A 15,519-nucleotide genomic window follows, 5' to 3' on the forward strand; every position below is an offset into this window, starting at 1 on the left:
CATTATTTGAACAAAAAGGTAAGGCATGATTTATATTTTTATTTCTGCGTTTTGTGTTGCGCCTGCAGGGTTGAAATGTTTTCTCTTTTGTTTACGAAGGTGCTATCCTCAGATAATAGCATTGTTTGCTTTCGCTGAAAAGCCTTTTTGAAATCTGACATGTTGGCTGGATTCACAACACATGTAGCTTTAATTTGGTATCTTACAGGTGTGATTTCATGAAAGTTAGATTTTTATAGGAATTTGGCACTCTGCAATCTCTCTGGCTTTTGGCCAGGTGGGATGCGTCCCATATCCCAGAGAAGTTAGCTCAATACACAGAAGTATATATTTTTAAACCTGCATATTTAGCTAAAAGAAATCCAGGTTAGCAGGCAATATTAACCAGGTGAAATTGTGTCACTTCTCGTGTTCATTGCACGCAGAGCCCAGGTTGGGGCGAGGAGAGGGACGGAAGCTATACTGTTAACACTGGCAATACTAAAGTGCCTATAAGAACATCCGTCAAAGGTATATAAAATACAAATTGTATAGAGAGAAATAGTCCTATAATAACTACAACCTAAAACTTCTTACCTGGGAATATTGAAGACTCATGTTAAAAGGAACAACCAGCTTTCATATGTTCTCATGTTCTGAGCAAGGAACTTAAACGTTAGCTTTCTTACATGGCACATATTGCACTTTTACTTTCTTCTCCAACACTTTGTTTTTGCATTATTTATTAAAGCAAATTGAACATGTTTCATTGTTTATTTGAGGCTAACTTGATTTTATTGATGTATTATATTAAGTTCAAATAAGTTTTCATTCAGTAGATGTAATTGTCATTATTACAAATAAATAAAATGTTTTTTTTTTTTAATTATTTAAAAATAAATAGGGCCGGTTAAATCGGTATCGGCTTTTTTGGTCCTCCAATAAATCGGTATCAGCGTTGAAAAATCATAATCGGTCGACCTCTAACGTGGACAGCAACCGCTTTCCAACGAGAGAAAAACTACATTTGTTATTTATTCGAAAATCTAATTTTTAGTAGTGTTGCACCATTGTTCTTATGTAATATAACCATATACAATTTCAGTAGCACGTCTTAGACTGATGGACTGCGCCATCCCCCCGGCCTCCACAACGGATCAGTCCACTCAGATAGGAGTCTTGTACGGCGATTTTGAGATACTGCTTGACTAAAGAAATCTCGGTCGACCAACAACCTATCGACCAAACAATTGACCAGATGATTAAATGGGGTCCGCCCTACCGAGGACAGGCACTTTTCACACGCTATGGGCTTCAGCACTCAGTGGTCCCATTCTGTGAGCTTGTGTAGCCTACCACTTCACTGCTGAGCCTTTGTTGCACCTAAATGTTTCCACTTCACAATAACAGTTGTTAGCTGAAGAGATCCATCGGCCAATTTCTTAGGCCACTATACCTATTTTGCCAATTGGACTGGACCCCTTAGCTACACGGAACCCTATTAATTCATCATGAATGGTCTATCGACGTAACCACACGAGGAGGCTGTAACACAATTCCTCCGTCGCGACGTCCCTAAGGCCCTTCTGCTAGCTTGATAACTGTCTGAATCGCAGTATCTCCAGCCAGCCTAACTACTCACTGGACCCTTATGATCACTCGGCCTGGTTATTCTTTAAAAGTGCCTTCATCACCATCTTAAATAAGCATGCCCCATTAAAAAAAAAAAACATAGAACCGGGAACAGATATAGCCCTTGGTTCACTCCAGACCTGACTGCCCTTTACCAGCACAAAAACATCCTGTGGCAAACTGCATTAGCATCAAATAGCCCCCACGATATGCAACTTTTCAGGGAAGTTCAGGGAAGTTTGGAACCAATATACACAGGCAGTTAGGAAAGCTGAGGCTAGCTCTTTCAAAACAGAAATGTTCATCCTGTAGCACAAACGCAAAAAAGTTCTGGGACACTAAAGTCCATGGAGAATAAGAGCACCTCCCAGCTGCCCACTGCACTCACCACCAATAGATCCACTATAATTGCGAATCTCAATAAGTATTTTTCTACAGCTGGTCATGTTTCCAACCTGGCTACCCCTACTCCGGTCAACAGCCCTGTACCCCCCACAGCAACTCGCCCAAGCCTCCCCCACCCAAATCCAGATAGCTGATGTTCTGAAAGAGGCAAAATCTGGACCCTCTTTCTAAAAATTAGCCACCAAAATTGTTGCAACCCCTATTACTAGCCTGTTCAACCTCTCATATCGTCTGATATTCCCAAAGATTGGAAAGGTGCTGCGATCATCCCCCTCTTCAAAGGGGGAGACACCCTAGACCCAAACTGCTACAGACCTATATCGATCCTACCCTGCCTTTCTAAGGTCCTCGAAAGCCAAGTCAACAAACAGATTACTGACCATTTCAAATCCCACCGTACCTTCTCTGCTATGAAAACTGGTTTCAGAGCTGGTCATGGGTGCACCTCAGCCACGCTCAAGGTCCTAAACTATATCATAACCGCCATCAATGAGAGACATTACTGTGCAGCCGTATTCGTCGACCTGGAAAAGGCTTTCGACACTGTAAATCACCACATTCTGATCGGCAGACAACTTGGTTTCTCAAATGACTGCCTCGCCTGGTGCACCAACTACTTCTCTGATAGAGTTCAGTGTGTCAAATCGGAGGGTCTGTTGTCCAGACCTCTGGCAGTCTATGGGGGTGCCACAGGGTTCAATTATCTGGCTGACTCTTTTCTCTGTGTTGACCAGGGAACTCTAGCAGGGCAGAAATTTTACAAACTGACTTGTTGGAAACTTGGCATCCTATGATGTGCCACTGAGCTCTTCAGTGAGGACATTCTACTGCCAATGATTGCATGGCTGTGTGCTCGATTTTATACTCTCATTTGCAACAGGTGTGGCTGAACTAGTCAAATCCACTAATTTGAAGGGGTGTCCACAGAGGGGTTCAGAGGAGCATATAACAAGGAGGGATTGAAGAACACCTGTGCCCGAGCCTTCACTACTTGTGCAAATTCAAAAGCTGTATCACTCAACTAATGTTTCCCAACTTTGAAACCTACATCTAAAGACACAAATATAAATAAATCTTGCAGCAAAATCCCTTACCATAGGGCAAAAGACTAGTGTAGATCCACAACTAAAAATGCAACACAATTGGAACTCAACGTCCCAGGGGTGCTGTAAATTTGTAAAGAATGCAACTTTATTTTTTCTAAGACAAATGTGCCTAGATTCCAAGACAAGTATAATTTGATTCAAATTACCTCTGCCTTACTGACATGGAAAGCCCTTGCTGCAAAATTGGACTCCTGCAGATAATCTCTTTTTAACTATGTTTGGGAGGGTGCCAAGCCACAGGCATCCAATTAAGGGGAACATTTATTTTTCCCCCTGTGCTGTTTCAAAGCAGGACACTTGCTAGGAGATGGCAAACTCCCCCTTTCGTCAGTAATGAGCAGAAAATTGCATTTATTGTGCCATTCAAAGGGCTGGTAGTGCAGCTTCTGAGATAAGCTGCAACATGGTGGCTTACTAAGAGCGCAAGTAATTTCTGGTCACGGTTGAAGTTTGTTTAGCTCCATCTATGAACCCAACTTGTTGCAAACAAGTATAGTTGAGAGAATTGTATGGAGCTTTGAAGGTGACGGAATCAAAAGCCTTGTGTTGGATTGGAAAGGTCATGTTTGAAAAATGCTCAATATGAAACTGAGAATCAACAGAGTTGGTGTTGCACAGAGTTTGTAAACTTTATTTGTTGAGTGATTCCATAAGAGCCTAAACCACTGACAATCCCTGTGGAAAAACAGTGGCCAAGGCAGGATGTCGGGAACACAGTACTCTAAAAGCGGGATGTTCCCATAACCCTTCCGAATGGTTAAGCAATCTCTCACAGTCCGCAGCAGAATTAGGAGACTGAGTGACACGTAGAGTGGTCTGTTCCAACAGGAAGCTCACCACAAGACCCAATGTTGGAGTAAATCCCCACCTCACTTTTGTCCAATCAGAATCTGAGGTACTTACCTGTAGTGACAGTATGAGTTTGACAATTCAGAGCTCTGGTATTTCTTTCTCTTTTGCAGCAATTTAGAATTGGCATATCAGTGTTTGATCTGACAGCTGGCAATGGTGCCAATATGGAGCATTTGAATGGTTAGTGAGATTACTCTGAGAAAGTAAAGTTGAAAGCCTGTTCAACAGGGGTCTTTGAGTACACAGGGTTCATACTGAATGCTACATTTAGCCTACAACACAGATAAATCCAAACACCACTAACAAGTGGGGGGGCAGGATCAGTGGAGAGGACTGCACACATGACTACACAATGTCCTTGATGGTAAAGTACACAGAAAAGGGAGCACGTTTACAGTCCTTCTGAGGTACTGAACAGAGGAAAGGGGACAGTTACCACCTCATACCATCTTGATGCAACTTGAAAGAAACTCATGCTCTTCGCCTGAGGTAGTCTAACAAACACCCTATGCTGTAGCTTCACGCTCACCCTCCCATACACTACAGAGACGTTTCAACCTCTTAAAGCTAATGGACCATGAGCTAAGTGTTAACCCACAGTCACAGGCTAAATCCTATAGAGCATGATTCCAGTTAAAATTTCTATATCCTCAAAGACATACAGTAACAGTCAAAAGTTGACACCAACTCATTCAAGGATCTTCCTGTATTTTTACAATTTTCTACATTGTAGAATCATAGTGAAGACAAAACTACCAAATCATGTCGTAAAAAACAACAACTATTGAATCAAAGTAGCCACCCTTTGCCTTGACAGCTTTGCACACACTTGGCATTCTCTCAACCAGATTCAGTCACCTGGAATGCATTTCAATTAAAAAGGTGTGCCTTGTTAAAAGTTAATTTATGGAATTTATTTCCTTCTTAATGCATTTGAGCCAATCAGTTCTGTTGTGACAAGGTAGGGTTGGTATACCGAAGACAGCCCTATTCAGTAAAAGGCCAAGTCCATATTAAGGCAAAAACAGCACAAATCAGCAAAGAGAAATGACAGTCCATTACTTTAAGACATGAAGGTCAGTTAATCCGGAACACTTCAAGAAGTGCAGTTGCAAAAACTACCAAACGCTGTGATGAAACTGGCTCTCATGAGGACCGCAACAGGAAAGGAAAACCCAGAGTTACCTCTGATGCAAAGGATAACTAGAAAGATTGTCTACAGCCCAAGTAATTGTTTCTGGCCCCCTCTCAGTTAGGGGGAGTGATGAGCTCTACAGCAGAGTCTCACAACTCAATTGCTGGTTGAAAACGGTTCTGACCCTCCCAAAAGACAGAATTTGTAGATAAGTGGCCTTCTTTCTGGGACTCACCCACAAACAGGACCAAGCCTGGACTGCTGAGGAGTGACAATCCTAGCTGGAGGGGTGTTCTCATCTCATATAAGAACATAGACAGGGCTCTAACGCCTCTATTATTATTTGACCCTGCTGGTCATCCATGAACATCTTGGCCATGTTCTGTTATAATCACCACCCAGCACAGCCAGAAGAGGACTGGCCACCCCTCAACCTGGTTCCTCTAGGTTTCTTTCTAGGTGCTGGCCTTCCTAGGGAGTTTTTCCTAGCCACTGTGCTTCTACACCTGCATTGCTTGCTGTTTGGGGTTTTAGGCTGGATATCTGTACAGCACTTTGTGACATCAGCTGATGTAAGAAGGGCTTTAGAAATCAATTTGATTTAGCGCCACAATGAGATTGCCAGCTTAGTGAAGTCTGCCACAAGCACAGTGTAGTCAGCTCAGCTATCCCCATTGACAGTGTGTATCAATTAAAATAAATAAAAGCCTGCATTTTCATCATGAAATCTATGCAGCCTACTCAACCACTTCTTATAGCTACTGTTTACAGGCCTCCTGGGCCATATACAGTGTTGCTCACTGAGTTCCCATCGGACCTTGTAGTCATGGCAAATATTTCACTTTTTGGTGACTTCAATATTCACGTGGAAAAGTCCAGACCCACTCCAAAAATTATTTGGAGCCATCATCAACTCAGTGGGTTTTGTCCTACATGTCTCTGGACCTACCTCACTGCCACAATCATACTCTGGACCTAGTTGTGTCCTGTGGAATAAATATTGTGGATCTTAATGTTTTTCCTCAATCCTGGACTAATCGTACCACCATTTTATGTTTGCAACCAAGTCTGCCCAGATCCCAACCCAGGATCATCAAATGCCGTGCTACAAATTTTGGGACAACCAAAAGATTATTTGATGCCCTTCCAGACTCCCCCAATCTATCCAAGGACATCGGAGTACATACATTTTTTTATAATAAATATAGGTTAACCATCTGAGGAACTTAATTTAACCATGTGTGATACCCTAGATGCAGTCGCACCCCTAAAAACAAAAAACATTTGTCATAAGAAACTAGCTCCCTGGTATACAGAAAATACCCGAGCCCTGAAGCAAGCTTGCAGAAAATTGGAACGGAAATGGGGCTACACCAAACTGGAAGTCTTTTCCTACTAGCTTGGAAAGACAGTACTGTGAAGTATTGAAGAGCCCTCACTGCTGCTCGATCATCCTATTTTTACAACCTAATTGAGGAGAATAAGAACAATCCAAAATGTATGTTTGATACTGTCACAAAGCTAACTAAAAAGCATTCCCCAAGAAAGGATGGCTTTCACTTCAGCAGTGATAAATTCATGAACTTATTTGATGAAAAGATAATGATTATTAGAAAGCAAATTACAGACTCCTCTTTAAATCTGCATATTTCTTTAAAGCTCAGTTGTCCTGAGTCTGCACAACACTGCCAGGTCCTAGGATAAAGGGAGACACGCAAGTTGTTTAATCCTATATCTCTTGACATATTCATGAAAATAGTAATGGCCTCTAATCCTTCAAGCTGCATACTGGACCCTATTCCAACTAAACTACTGAAAGAGCTGCTTCCTGTGCTTGGCCCTACTATGTTGAACATAATAAATGGCTCCCTATCCACGAGCTGTGTTCCAAACTCACTAAAAGTATCAGTAATAAAGCCTCTTAAAAAATCCAAATCTTGACCAAGATGATTATTTTTTTAAATGCTGGCCTATATCGAATCTCCCATTCCTCAATGCCTTCCTGACTACAAATAATGTACACAAAACGCTCCAGTCTGGTTTTAGACTCCATCATAGCACTGAGACGTACGACCTTCGTGAGTGCAATTACCTTTTAACGGCGTCAGACGAAGGCTCTGCATCTGTCCTCGTGCTCCTAGACCTTAGTGCTGCTTTTGATACCATTAACAAACCCAAATTGGTCTACACAGAAAGGTTCTGACCTGGTTTAGATCTTATCTGTCAGAAAGATATGAGTTTGTTTCTGAATGGTTTGTCCTCTGACAAATCAACTGTAAATTTCAGTGTTCCTCAACGTTCCATTTTAGGACTTCTATTGTTTACACTATACATCTCTTGGTGACATCATTCGGAAATAATGTTAACTTTCACTGCTATGTGGACAACACACAACTGAACATTTTGATGAAACGTGGTGAAGCATCACAATTGCCTTTCCTGGAAGCCTGTGTTTCAGACATAAGGAAGAGGATGGCGGCATTTTGTCACTTCTAGATTAGACTACTGCAATGCTCTACACTCTGGCTACCCGGTTAAAGCACAAATAAACATCAGTTAATGCCCAACATGGCTGCTAGAATCCTGACTAGAACAAAAAAAAAAAACATGTGATCACATTACTCCAGTGGTAGCCTCTACACTGGCTTCCTGTTAACTTCTTTGGGACAGGGGTGGTATTTTGACGTCCGGATGAAAAGCGTGCCCAAAGTAGACTACCTACTACTCAGGCGCAGACGCTAGGATATGCATATAATTGGTAGATTTGGATTTTCAAAAAATGTTAAAATGTCTGAAGAACTGAAATTGTCCCAGAGGACAAATCACCCCCCCCCCCCCCAAAAAAAAGTAATCCTACCACTGATTTCAATGGCTGGCACTTTTATAATAGGGCAAAATCATGCCCGATTGCAGTTCCTGGGGCTTCCACTAGATGTCAAGTCTTTAGAAAGAGTTTCAGGCTGGTTTTTGGAAAAATGAGCCAGAAATTGTAGTTTTTCTAGGTGGCTCCCATTTTGGCTGCAGTGTTTCCAAGTGCATGAATGAGAGCGCATTCTTTAGTATTTTTCTCCGGTAAAGACAAAGATTCTACGTCTTAAATGTTATTGTTTATTTGCGTATTAGGGTACCTAAGGTTTGATTATAAACATTGATTTACTTGTTTGGATAAGTTTATTGGTGACGTTTGGGATTTATTTTGTATACATTTTAGAGGATGGAAACCGAGTGGATTATTGACTGAAGCGTGCCAGCTAAACTGAGTGTTAATGGTTTATTGTACAAAAGGACCATGTGTGATATAACGGGGACCTTTTGGAGTGCCAACAGAAGAAGATCTTCAATGGTAAGGCATATAATACATCGCTATTTCTGACTTGTGTCGCAACTCCCTGGTTGAAAATGCTTTGTTATGCATGTGTGTGCTGGGCGCTGTCCAGTTGCAACTGTTCTGCCTGCGGCTATAAAACCCTGACCTGTTCAATGAACGTGCTACCTTGTCCCAGATCTGCTGTTTTCAACTCTCTACCGCACCTGCCGTCTCTAACTGAACGCTCGGCTATGAAAAGCCAACTGACATTTACTCCAGAGGTGCTGACCTGTTGCACCCTCTACAACCACTGATTATTATTATCGAACCCTGCTGGTCATCTATGAACATTTGAACATCTCAACCTGGCCACACCTCAGAGCCTGGTTCCTTAAGGTTTCTTCCTAGGTTCCTGCCTTTCTAGGAGGTTTTGGGCTTCTACATCTGCATTGTTTGCCATTTGGGGTTTTAGGCTAGGTTTCCGTATAGCACTTTGTGACATCGGCTGATGTAAATAGAGCTTTATAAATAAATGTGATTGATTGATAAGTTAGTGTTACCAGCCTCAGAAATTTCAGCCCAAACAACTTCTACAGAGTTCAAGTAACACACATCTCAACTGTTCAGAGGAGATTGCATGAGTCAGGCCTTCATGGTCAAATTGCTGCAAAGAAACCACTTCTAAAGGACACCATTAAGAAGAAGAAACTTGCTTGGGCCAAGAAAAACTAGCAATGGACATTAGACCAGTGGAAATCTGTCCTTTGATCTGATGAGTCCAAATTTGACATTTTTGGTTCCAACCAATGAGTCTTTGTGAGACGCAGAGTAGGTGAACGGATGATCTCCGCATGTGTGGTTCCTCTGTGAAGCATTGAGGTGGTGGTGTGATGGTGCTTTGCTGGTGACACGGTCTGTGATTTATTTAGAACTCAAGGCACACTTAACCAGCATGGCTACCACAGCAATATGCCATCCCATCTGGTTTGCGCTTAGTGGGACTATCATTTGATTTTCAACAGGACAATAATCCAAAACACACCTCCGGGCTGTGTAAGGGCTATTTGACCAAGGAGAGTGACGAGTGTTGCATCAAATGACCTGGCCTGCACAATCACCCGAGCTCAACTCAATTGAGATGGTTTGGACCGCAGAGTAAAGGACAAGCAGCCAACAAGTGCTCTACATGTGTGTGAACTTCTTCAAGACTGTTGGAAAAGCATTCCTCATGAAGCTGGTTGAGAAAATGCAAAGCTGTCAAGGCAAAGGGTGGTTACTTTGAACACTTTTGGTTACTATATGATTCCTTGTGTTATTTCATAGTTTTGAGGTCTTCACTATTATTCTACAATGTAGAAAATAATTTTGAAAAATAAACCCTTGAATGAGTAGGTGTGTCCAAACTTTTGACTGGTACAGTATGTCAAAGAAAGAAATCTTGAAGCTGCAGGAGCATTGGCATCAATTCCCTACGACAAATACATAATTTGGTGGGTGCTTATAGTTGTCATATTTCACACATGTACAAGTGTGTATTCATGTGTGAATTGGAAATGTGCTTTGTGCATATCCTAACTCTTCCTGAGTCACCCGCGGAGAGTGGGGTCACAGCCAGGGTCAACCATTATAACCCTAATTGCTCCAGGATCACAGTTTAAGTGCCTTGCTCAAGGGCACATAATGTTACCCTTGTCAGCTCTGGGATTCAAACTGGAGCCCAAGATACCTCAAGCAAGTCTGTATTTCTCCTAGATTGTGTCCGGTGTGGCCCAAAAGCCTCAAACAAAAACCAGAATTTGTTGTACCATAACTACCCATTGAAAGGTTTAACAATTAATTGTGCCATGAAGACCGTTTTCAACTCTGTGCCACGGGAACATGGCATTCTTCTAGTAAGTTAACTAGTCTATCCCTGCTGGTTAATTAAAAGATCATTCTAGACTTATTTACTAATAAAGCTCATTAAAACTCAAATAGTTGACTATTGAACAATTTAACCAGGGAACCCACCTACACTCAATATGCCAACTACCAAACCTATGGCCCTCTCTGACATTGCATCAGCAGCTTCACACAATAACTCACTGTCCAGTGTACTGCCATGCTACCCACCTTCTAATTACGAGATTAGCAACCCCAAACAATTAACCAGGTCTCATTAGGCCATCTGACACAACAAGCCACAATGAGGCACTGTGTTCACTTTCATCCTTTCAAACAAATGACCTTGCAAGTAATTTGCAGGCGGAAGTATTGACAAGTCATGAAGCATGACTTAACATTGCATCTCATCATAAATATCTCAAGAGTATACTGTAACTGATGTTTAGGCCCAATGCTTGCTGGCATTATAGAGCACAATTTAACATCAAACACTCTCCTCCTGCAAAGACGCAAAGTTTAATGTGTGCGAGTGAGAGAGCAATGTAACAATTGCTATACACAATGTAACACATGGACATTTTAGAAAGCATAGCGTTTGTAATCAGCTAACTTCGCTAGCTTTCTGCCTTGCAAGTGAAATCAAACAAACACTGTGGCAGTGGGTCGCTGACCGTACATGCCGTTTCTGCAATCATGACTACTTTCGAAATATTCTATGAGGATTTGAGGGAGTCACTAAAGAAATCCAAGTCACGAATTGATAACCTGTTTATTCAATGCGCTATGTCTAACAACTCCAACTTTTAAACCGATTGTAGTTAATGTTGGCTAACTAGCAACAATTATATACAATCTCATAAATTATTGATGTAACAAGTGCAGTATCCGCTCGTGAGTTGTGCTGCTAACATTGGCACTCTTGCTTTAAGTATTCTCTGCGAGCTATATAGTTGGTATAATTTACTCCACTGAAATTTAACCTAGCAAACCAAAATATAGCTGGGCATATCCTGAAACACATAGTGAAATCGACAATTATTAACGTCAGCTAGAGAAACTTGCAGGAGTTTCACAAGGTAACGGGGGCGGGCGCAACCAATGCACAGATGGTTTTACAAAATTATTGTGGATTAGCGACCCCTTGTTTACATAGTTACGGCACGAATGATACACTAGTCAAATTTAGCGAGCAAGCGGTATTTTGTAAATTGTTTGGTAGCACTTGAGAGAACCAAGTAGCTAATTGACAGTCATTGATTTTAAAATTAGCCAGCTAACTAAGCTGAACCAGTATCTCTGCCTGATAACTCTAACGCCCAGAAAGAAAGCTCTGATTCAAACTCAAATTCACCAGTTCGGCACGCGTTAGTGTCAAAATACCTTTGTTGATCAGCCAAGCAACTACTGGTATCATAATTTACACTCGTTACGGTCGGTAATTAACATCCAAAAAAGGTGTCTATAACGTTAAACATTATCAAGCAACCAAGAAAAAAAGGCCTATTTTGCAAGGAACAGTTGGGGATGCTCCAATACTTTAAAAAAAATATTTAAAAAAGTTTGTTTATTAACTGCATGGCTTGCTAGCTTACCAGTTAACTAGTTACAAGCGAAAACAATTTTGAAATGTTTGATAACGTTACCACATAGCATTGCTAACTATCTAGCAGGCTACAATCATGTAAGTAGCGTTTTAAAATAACTGATTTGTTTACCTCACTTATCGTTCTACCAATTGTGTGCAAATTAGGTAGCACCATAACGTTACATCAACTTACCTGATGCAGTTCAGATGAAATAAGAAAAGCTTTTACAACGTGGTCTCGTGAAAATGTGCTCTGATAAACCTAAAATTGAAATTCCCAGACCAAAATCTGTCTGAGAAAATCAAACTGTCGATAATACACTAACTCCCCCCAGTAAAAAAAAAATACATGTGCCTCTCCAATTTAATTGGCTTGGGCATTTCACAAGTATCAGATACTGCATTGTGATTGATTCCTCCACCAGTCTGTAAATGTCGGCGTTTTCTATTGGTGGCCTAAAATTATTTGCATGTTGTGTTGGGGTGGTGAAGTGGCTCCCACTACTGAAAATATATTGTAATTGAAATTATTTTCCATTTACAGTAGTATCCAATGATAATTGGTTGAAATATTGCCTTTAAGTTTCTTTTGGAAATCAATTTGGAGCATAAACAACACAGGATCATTTTTATCTGAACAGACTAAACATATATTTTTTTAAATAGGCCCAATTTAGTATCACAGAGTAATGTGTTCCAAGTTCAACAACAGCAGCATCAGATGACTACCAGACACAAGTCTGAACACACCCACTGATTCAAGGGTTTTTCTTTATTTTTGCTATTTTCTACATTGTGGAATAATAGTTTGGACATCCAAACTATGAAATAACACATATGGAATCATGTAGTAACCAAAAAAGTGTTAAACAAATCAAAATCTATTTTATATTTGAGATTCTTCAAAGTAGCCACCCTTTGCCTTGATGACAGCTTTGCGCACTCTTGGTTCTCTTAACCAGCTTCATGAGGTAGTCACCTGGAATGCATTTCAATTAACAGGTGTGCCTTGTTAAAAGTTAATGCGTTTTAGCCAATCAGTTGTGTTGTGACAAGGTAGGGTTGGTATACAAAAGATAGCCCTATTTAGTAAAATACCAAGTCCATATTATGACAAGAACAGCTCAAATAAGCAAAGAGAAATGACAGTCCATTATTATATTAAGACATGAAGGTCAGTCAATCCGGAATATTTCGAGAACTTTTAAAGTTTCTTCAATTGCAGTCGCAAAAACCATCAAGCGCCATGATAAAACTGGCTCTCATGAGGACCGCCACAGGAAAGGAAGGCCCAGAGTTACCTCTGAAGCAGAGGATAAGTTAATTAGTTACCAGTCTCAGAAATCAGCGATTAACTGCACCTCAGATTGCAGCCCAAATAACTGCTTCACAGAGTTCAAGTAACAGACACATCTCAACATCAACTGTTTAGCGGAGATTGCGTGAATCAGGCCCTCATGGTCAAATGCTGCAAAGAAACCTCTATTAAAGGACACCAATAATAAGAAGAGACTTGCTTGGGCCAAAAAACACACGCAATGGATTATTAGACAGGTGGAAGTCTGTCCTTTGGTCTGATGTGTCTTTGTGAGAGGCAGAGTAGGGAAAAAAAACATCTCCACATGTTTGGTTCCCACCGTGAAGCATGGAAGAGGAGGTGCGATGGTCCTTTGCTGGTGACACTGCCTGTGATTTATTTAGAATTCAAGGCACACTTAACCAGCATGGCTACCACAGCATTCTTCAGCAATACGCCATCCCATCTGGTTTGCGATTAGTGGGACTATCATTTGTTTTTCAACAGGACAATGATCCAAAACACACTTCCAGGCTGTGTAAGGGCTATTTGACCAAGGAGAGTGATGGAGTGCTGCTTCAGATGACCTGGCCTCCACAATCACCCAACCTCAATGCAATTGAGATGGTTTGGGATGAGTTGGACTGCAGAGTGAAGGAAAAGCAGCAAACAAGTGGTCAGCATATGTGGGAACCCCTTCAAGACCATTGGAAAAGCATTCCTCATGAAGCTGGTTGAGAGAATGCCAAGAGTGTGCAAAGCTGTCATTAGGGCAAAGTGTGGCTATTTGAACAATCTCAAATATAAAATATATTTTGATTTGTTGAACACTTTTTTGGTTACTACATGATTCCATATGTGTTATTTCATAGTTTTGATGTCTTCTACTATTCTACAATGTACAACATAGTACAAATAAAGAAAAACCCTTGAATGAGTAGGTGTGTCCAAACTTTTGACTGGTATTGTATATCAACAGCTTTACTTGGCAAAACAAATAAAGAATGGACCACCTTGCTGCAGGGTAGTGCAGCAGCACACACAAAACAATCATTAGCACTTTCACTTGCCATCAAATATCCATTACAGAGCAGATATTCGGTTGTGGGCACTGAGGATCAATAGATACCATTAAAGTCTAGGAGGTTGAGGGTTCATTATTAATGCAATGATTGCCTCTTATTGTATGTTTGTAGCGAAATGGATCAATGGCCTTGTCTTTGTTTATAACCTTGACATGCTAGTACTTACTGCACAAGGTACATTAAGTTACTTACTAGTACATTGCTACTGTGTTGTACCAAATAACAGGACTGTGCTCTTGAGGTCTAAAAAGACACTCACAACACTGTCATGTGATAGGGTCATATGTCAAAAGGCCTGCATCTTAAACATCAAACCATGATGAAACCAAAACCAACATCTTAATTTCAGCCAACCAAATAATACATAAAATAGACGGAGGAATCACATTTTAAATATGCATTTTGTCAGAAGGTTTTGAAAGGTAAATATCAAATAGGATTAAAGCACAAATGTAAAACAAGTCTTTCTTTACACATAAAAGTAAAAGTAACATCCAACTCACCAGTAGAAGATGATCATAATCACAGTTGAGAGGCACATCCACCGATTCATTCCAAGTGATCCATGTGCAAAATAAAAGCAAAGGGAGAATTAGGCCTATAATTCATTTTCATTTTCAAGTTTCATATGCTTTCAGAGGTTGTGCAACATAAGATCACACCCATATACTGTAGACTTTAAAATGAGATGTAAGAAAGTATGTACCTCAATAGTGTTTTTCCTGTTTAAACCACAAATAATCAATTACAGATTACAGACATATATCCTAGTTCCAGTTGATTAGCATGATATGTGCTGTGATACTACCAGGGAATCAAACTGTCCTCTGTTACCCCCCCAGGATTGTTGTTTCTAATCAAATCCCAAAACATGGTGACAGATTTACCCCAAGGGATTAGTTAGAAGAATTATCACAATCCACCAACTGGCCCGTAGATATAAAATGCATTTTAAAAAAACGAGTGTATTAAAAGATACCCTAGCTGCTTACTCTTTGACGGCAAAGAGGTTGCTCTAGGTTAATAACATCACCAACGGTAGAAGAGCTAGGTCAGATTCGCCTTCGATGCGGCAAATTCCAGTACATCTAGGTCTCCTTACTGCTGACCAATGAGGAGGGCTAGTGTTAAAGGAAACAGTGGATTAAGAGGGAGAGAGAAAATACTTGGAGCAGTGACTCTCACTCTGTGTGCACGTAAATCCTGTTGATGCTATCTTGGGGCAGAGTCTTGAACACAGCCAGCCTGGTTA

General features: G+C 40.8%; 1 protein-coding gene across 16 annotated transcripts in view; it reads right to left on the minus strand.

Annotated features, from left to right (window-relative positions):
* Positions 1-15,314, minus strand: part of LOC110529554 (protein 4.1) — a 103,358-nt gene extending 88,044 nt beyond the window's left edge. For 3 of the 16 annotated variants that reach the window (XM_036984960.1, XM_036984958.1, XM_036984957.1), the window contains exon 1: positions 12,079-12,240. The gene's annotated coding sequence lies outside the window, so the exon portion shown is untranslated. Of the gene's footprint in view, positions 1-12,078; positions 12,263-14,770 lie in introns of those variants that run through there. The other 13 variants (XM_036984955.1, XM_036984952.1, XR_005052828.1 and 10 more) reach the window with 12 other exon arrangements.
* Between the last annotated feature and the right edge of the window lie 205 nt (positions 15,315-15,519).

This window comes from Oncorhynchus mykiss, chromosome 8, assembly GCF_013265735.2.
Source record: "Oncorhynchus mykiss isolate Arlee chromosome 8, USDA_OmykA_1.1, whole genome shotgun sequence".
Taxonomy (NCBI): Eukaryota; Metazoa; Chordata; class Actinopteri; order Salmoniformes; family Salmonidae; genus Oncorhynchus; species Oncorhynchus mykiss.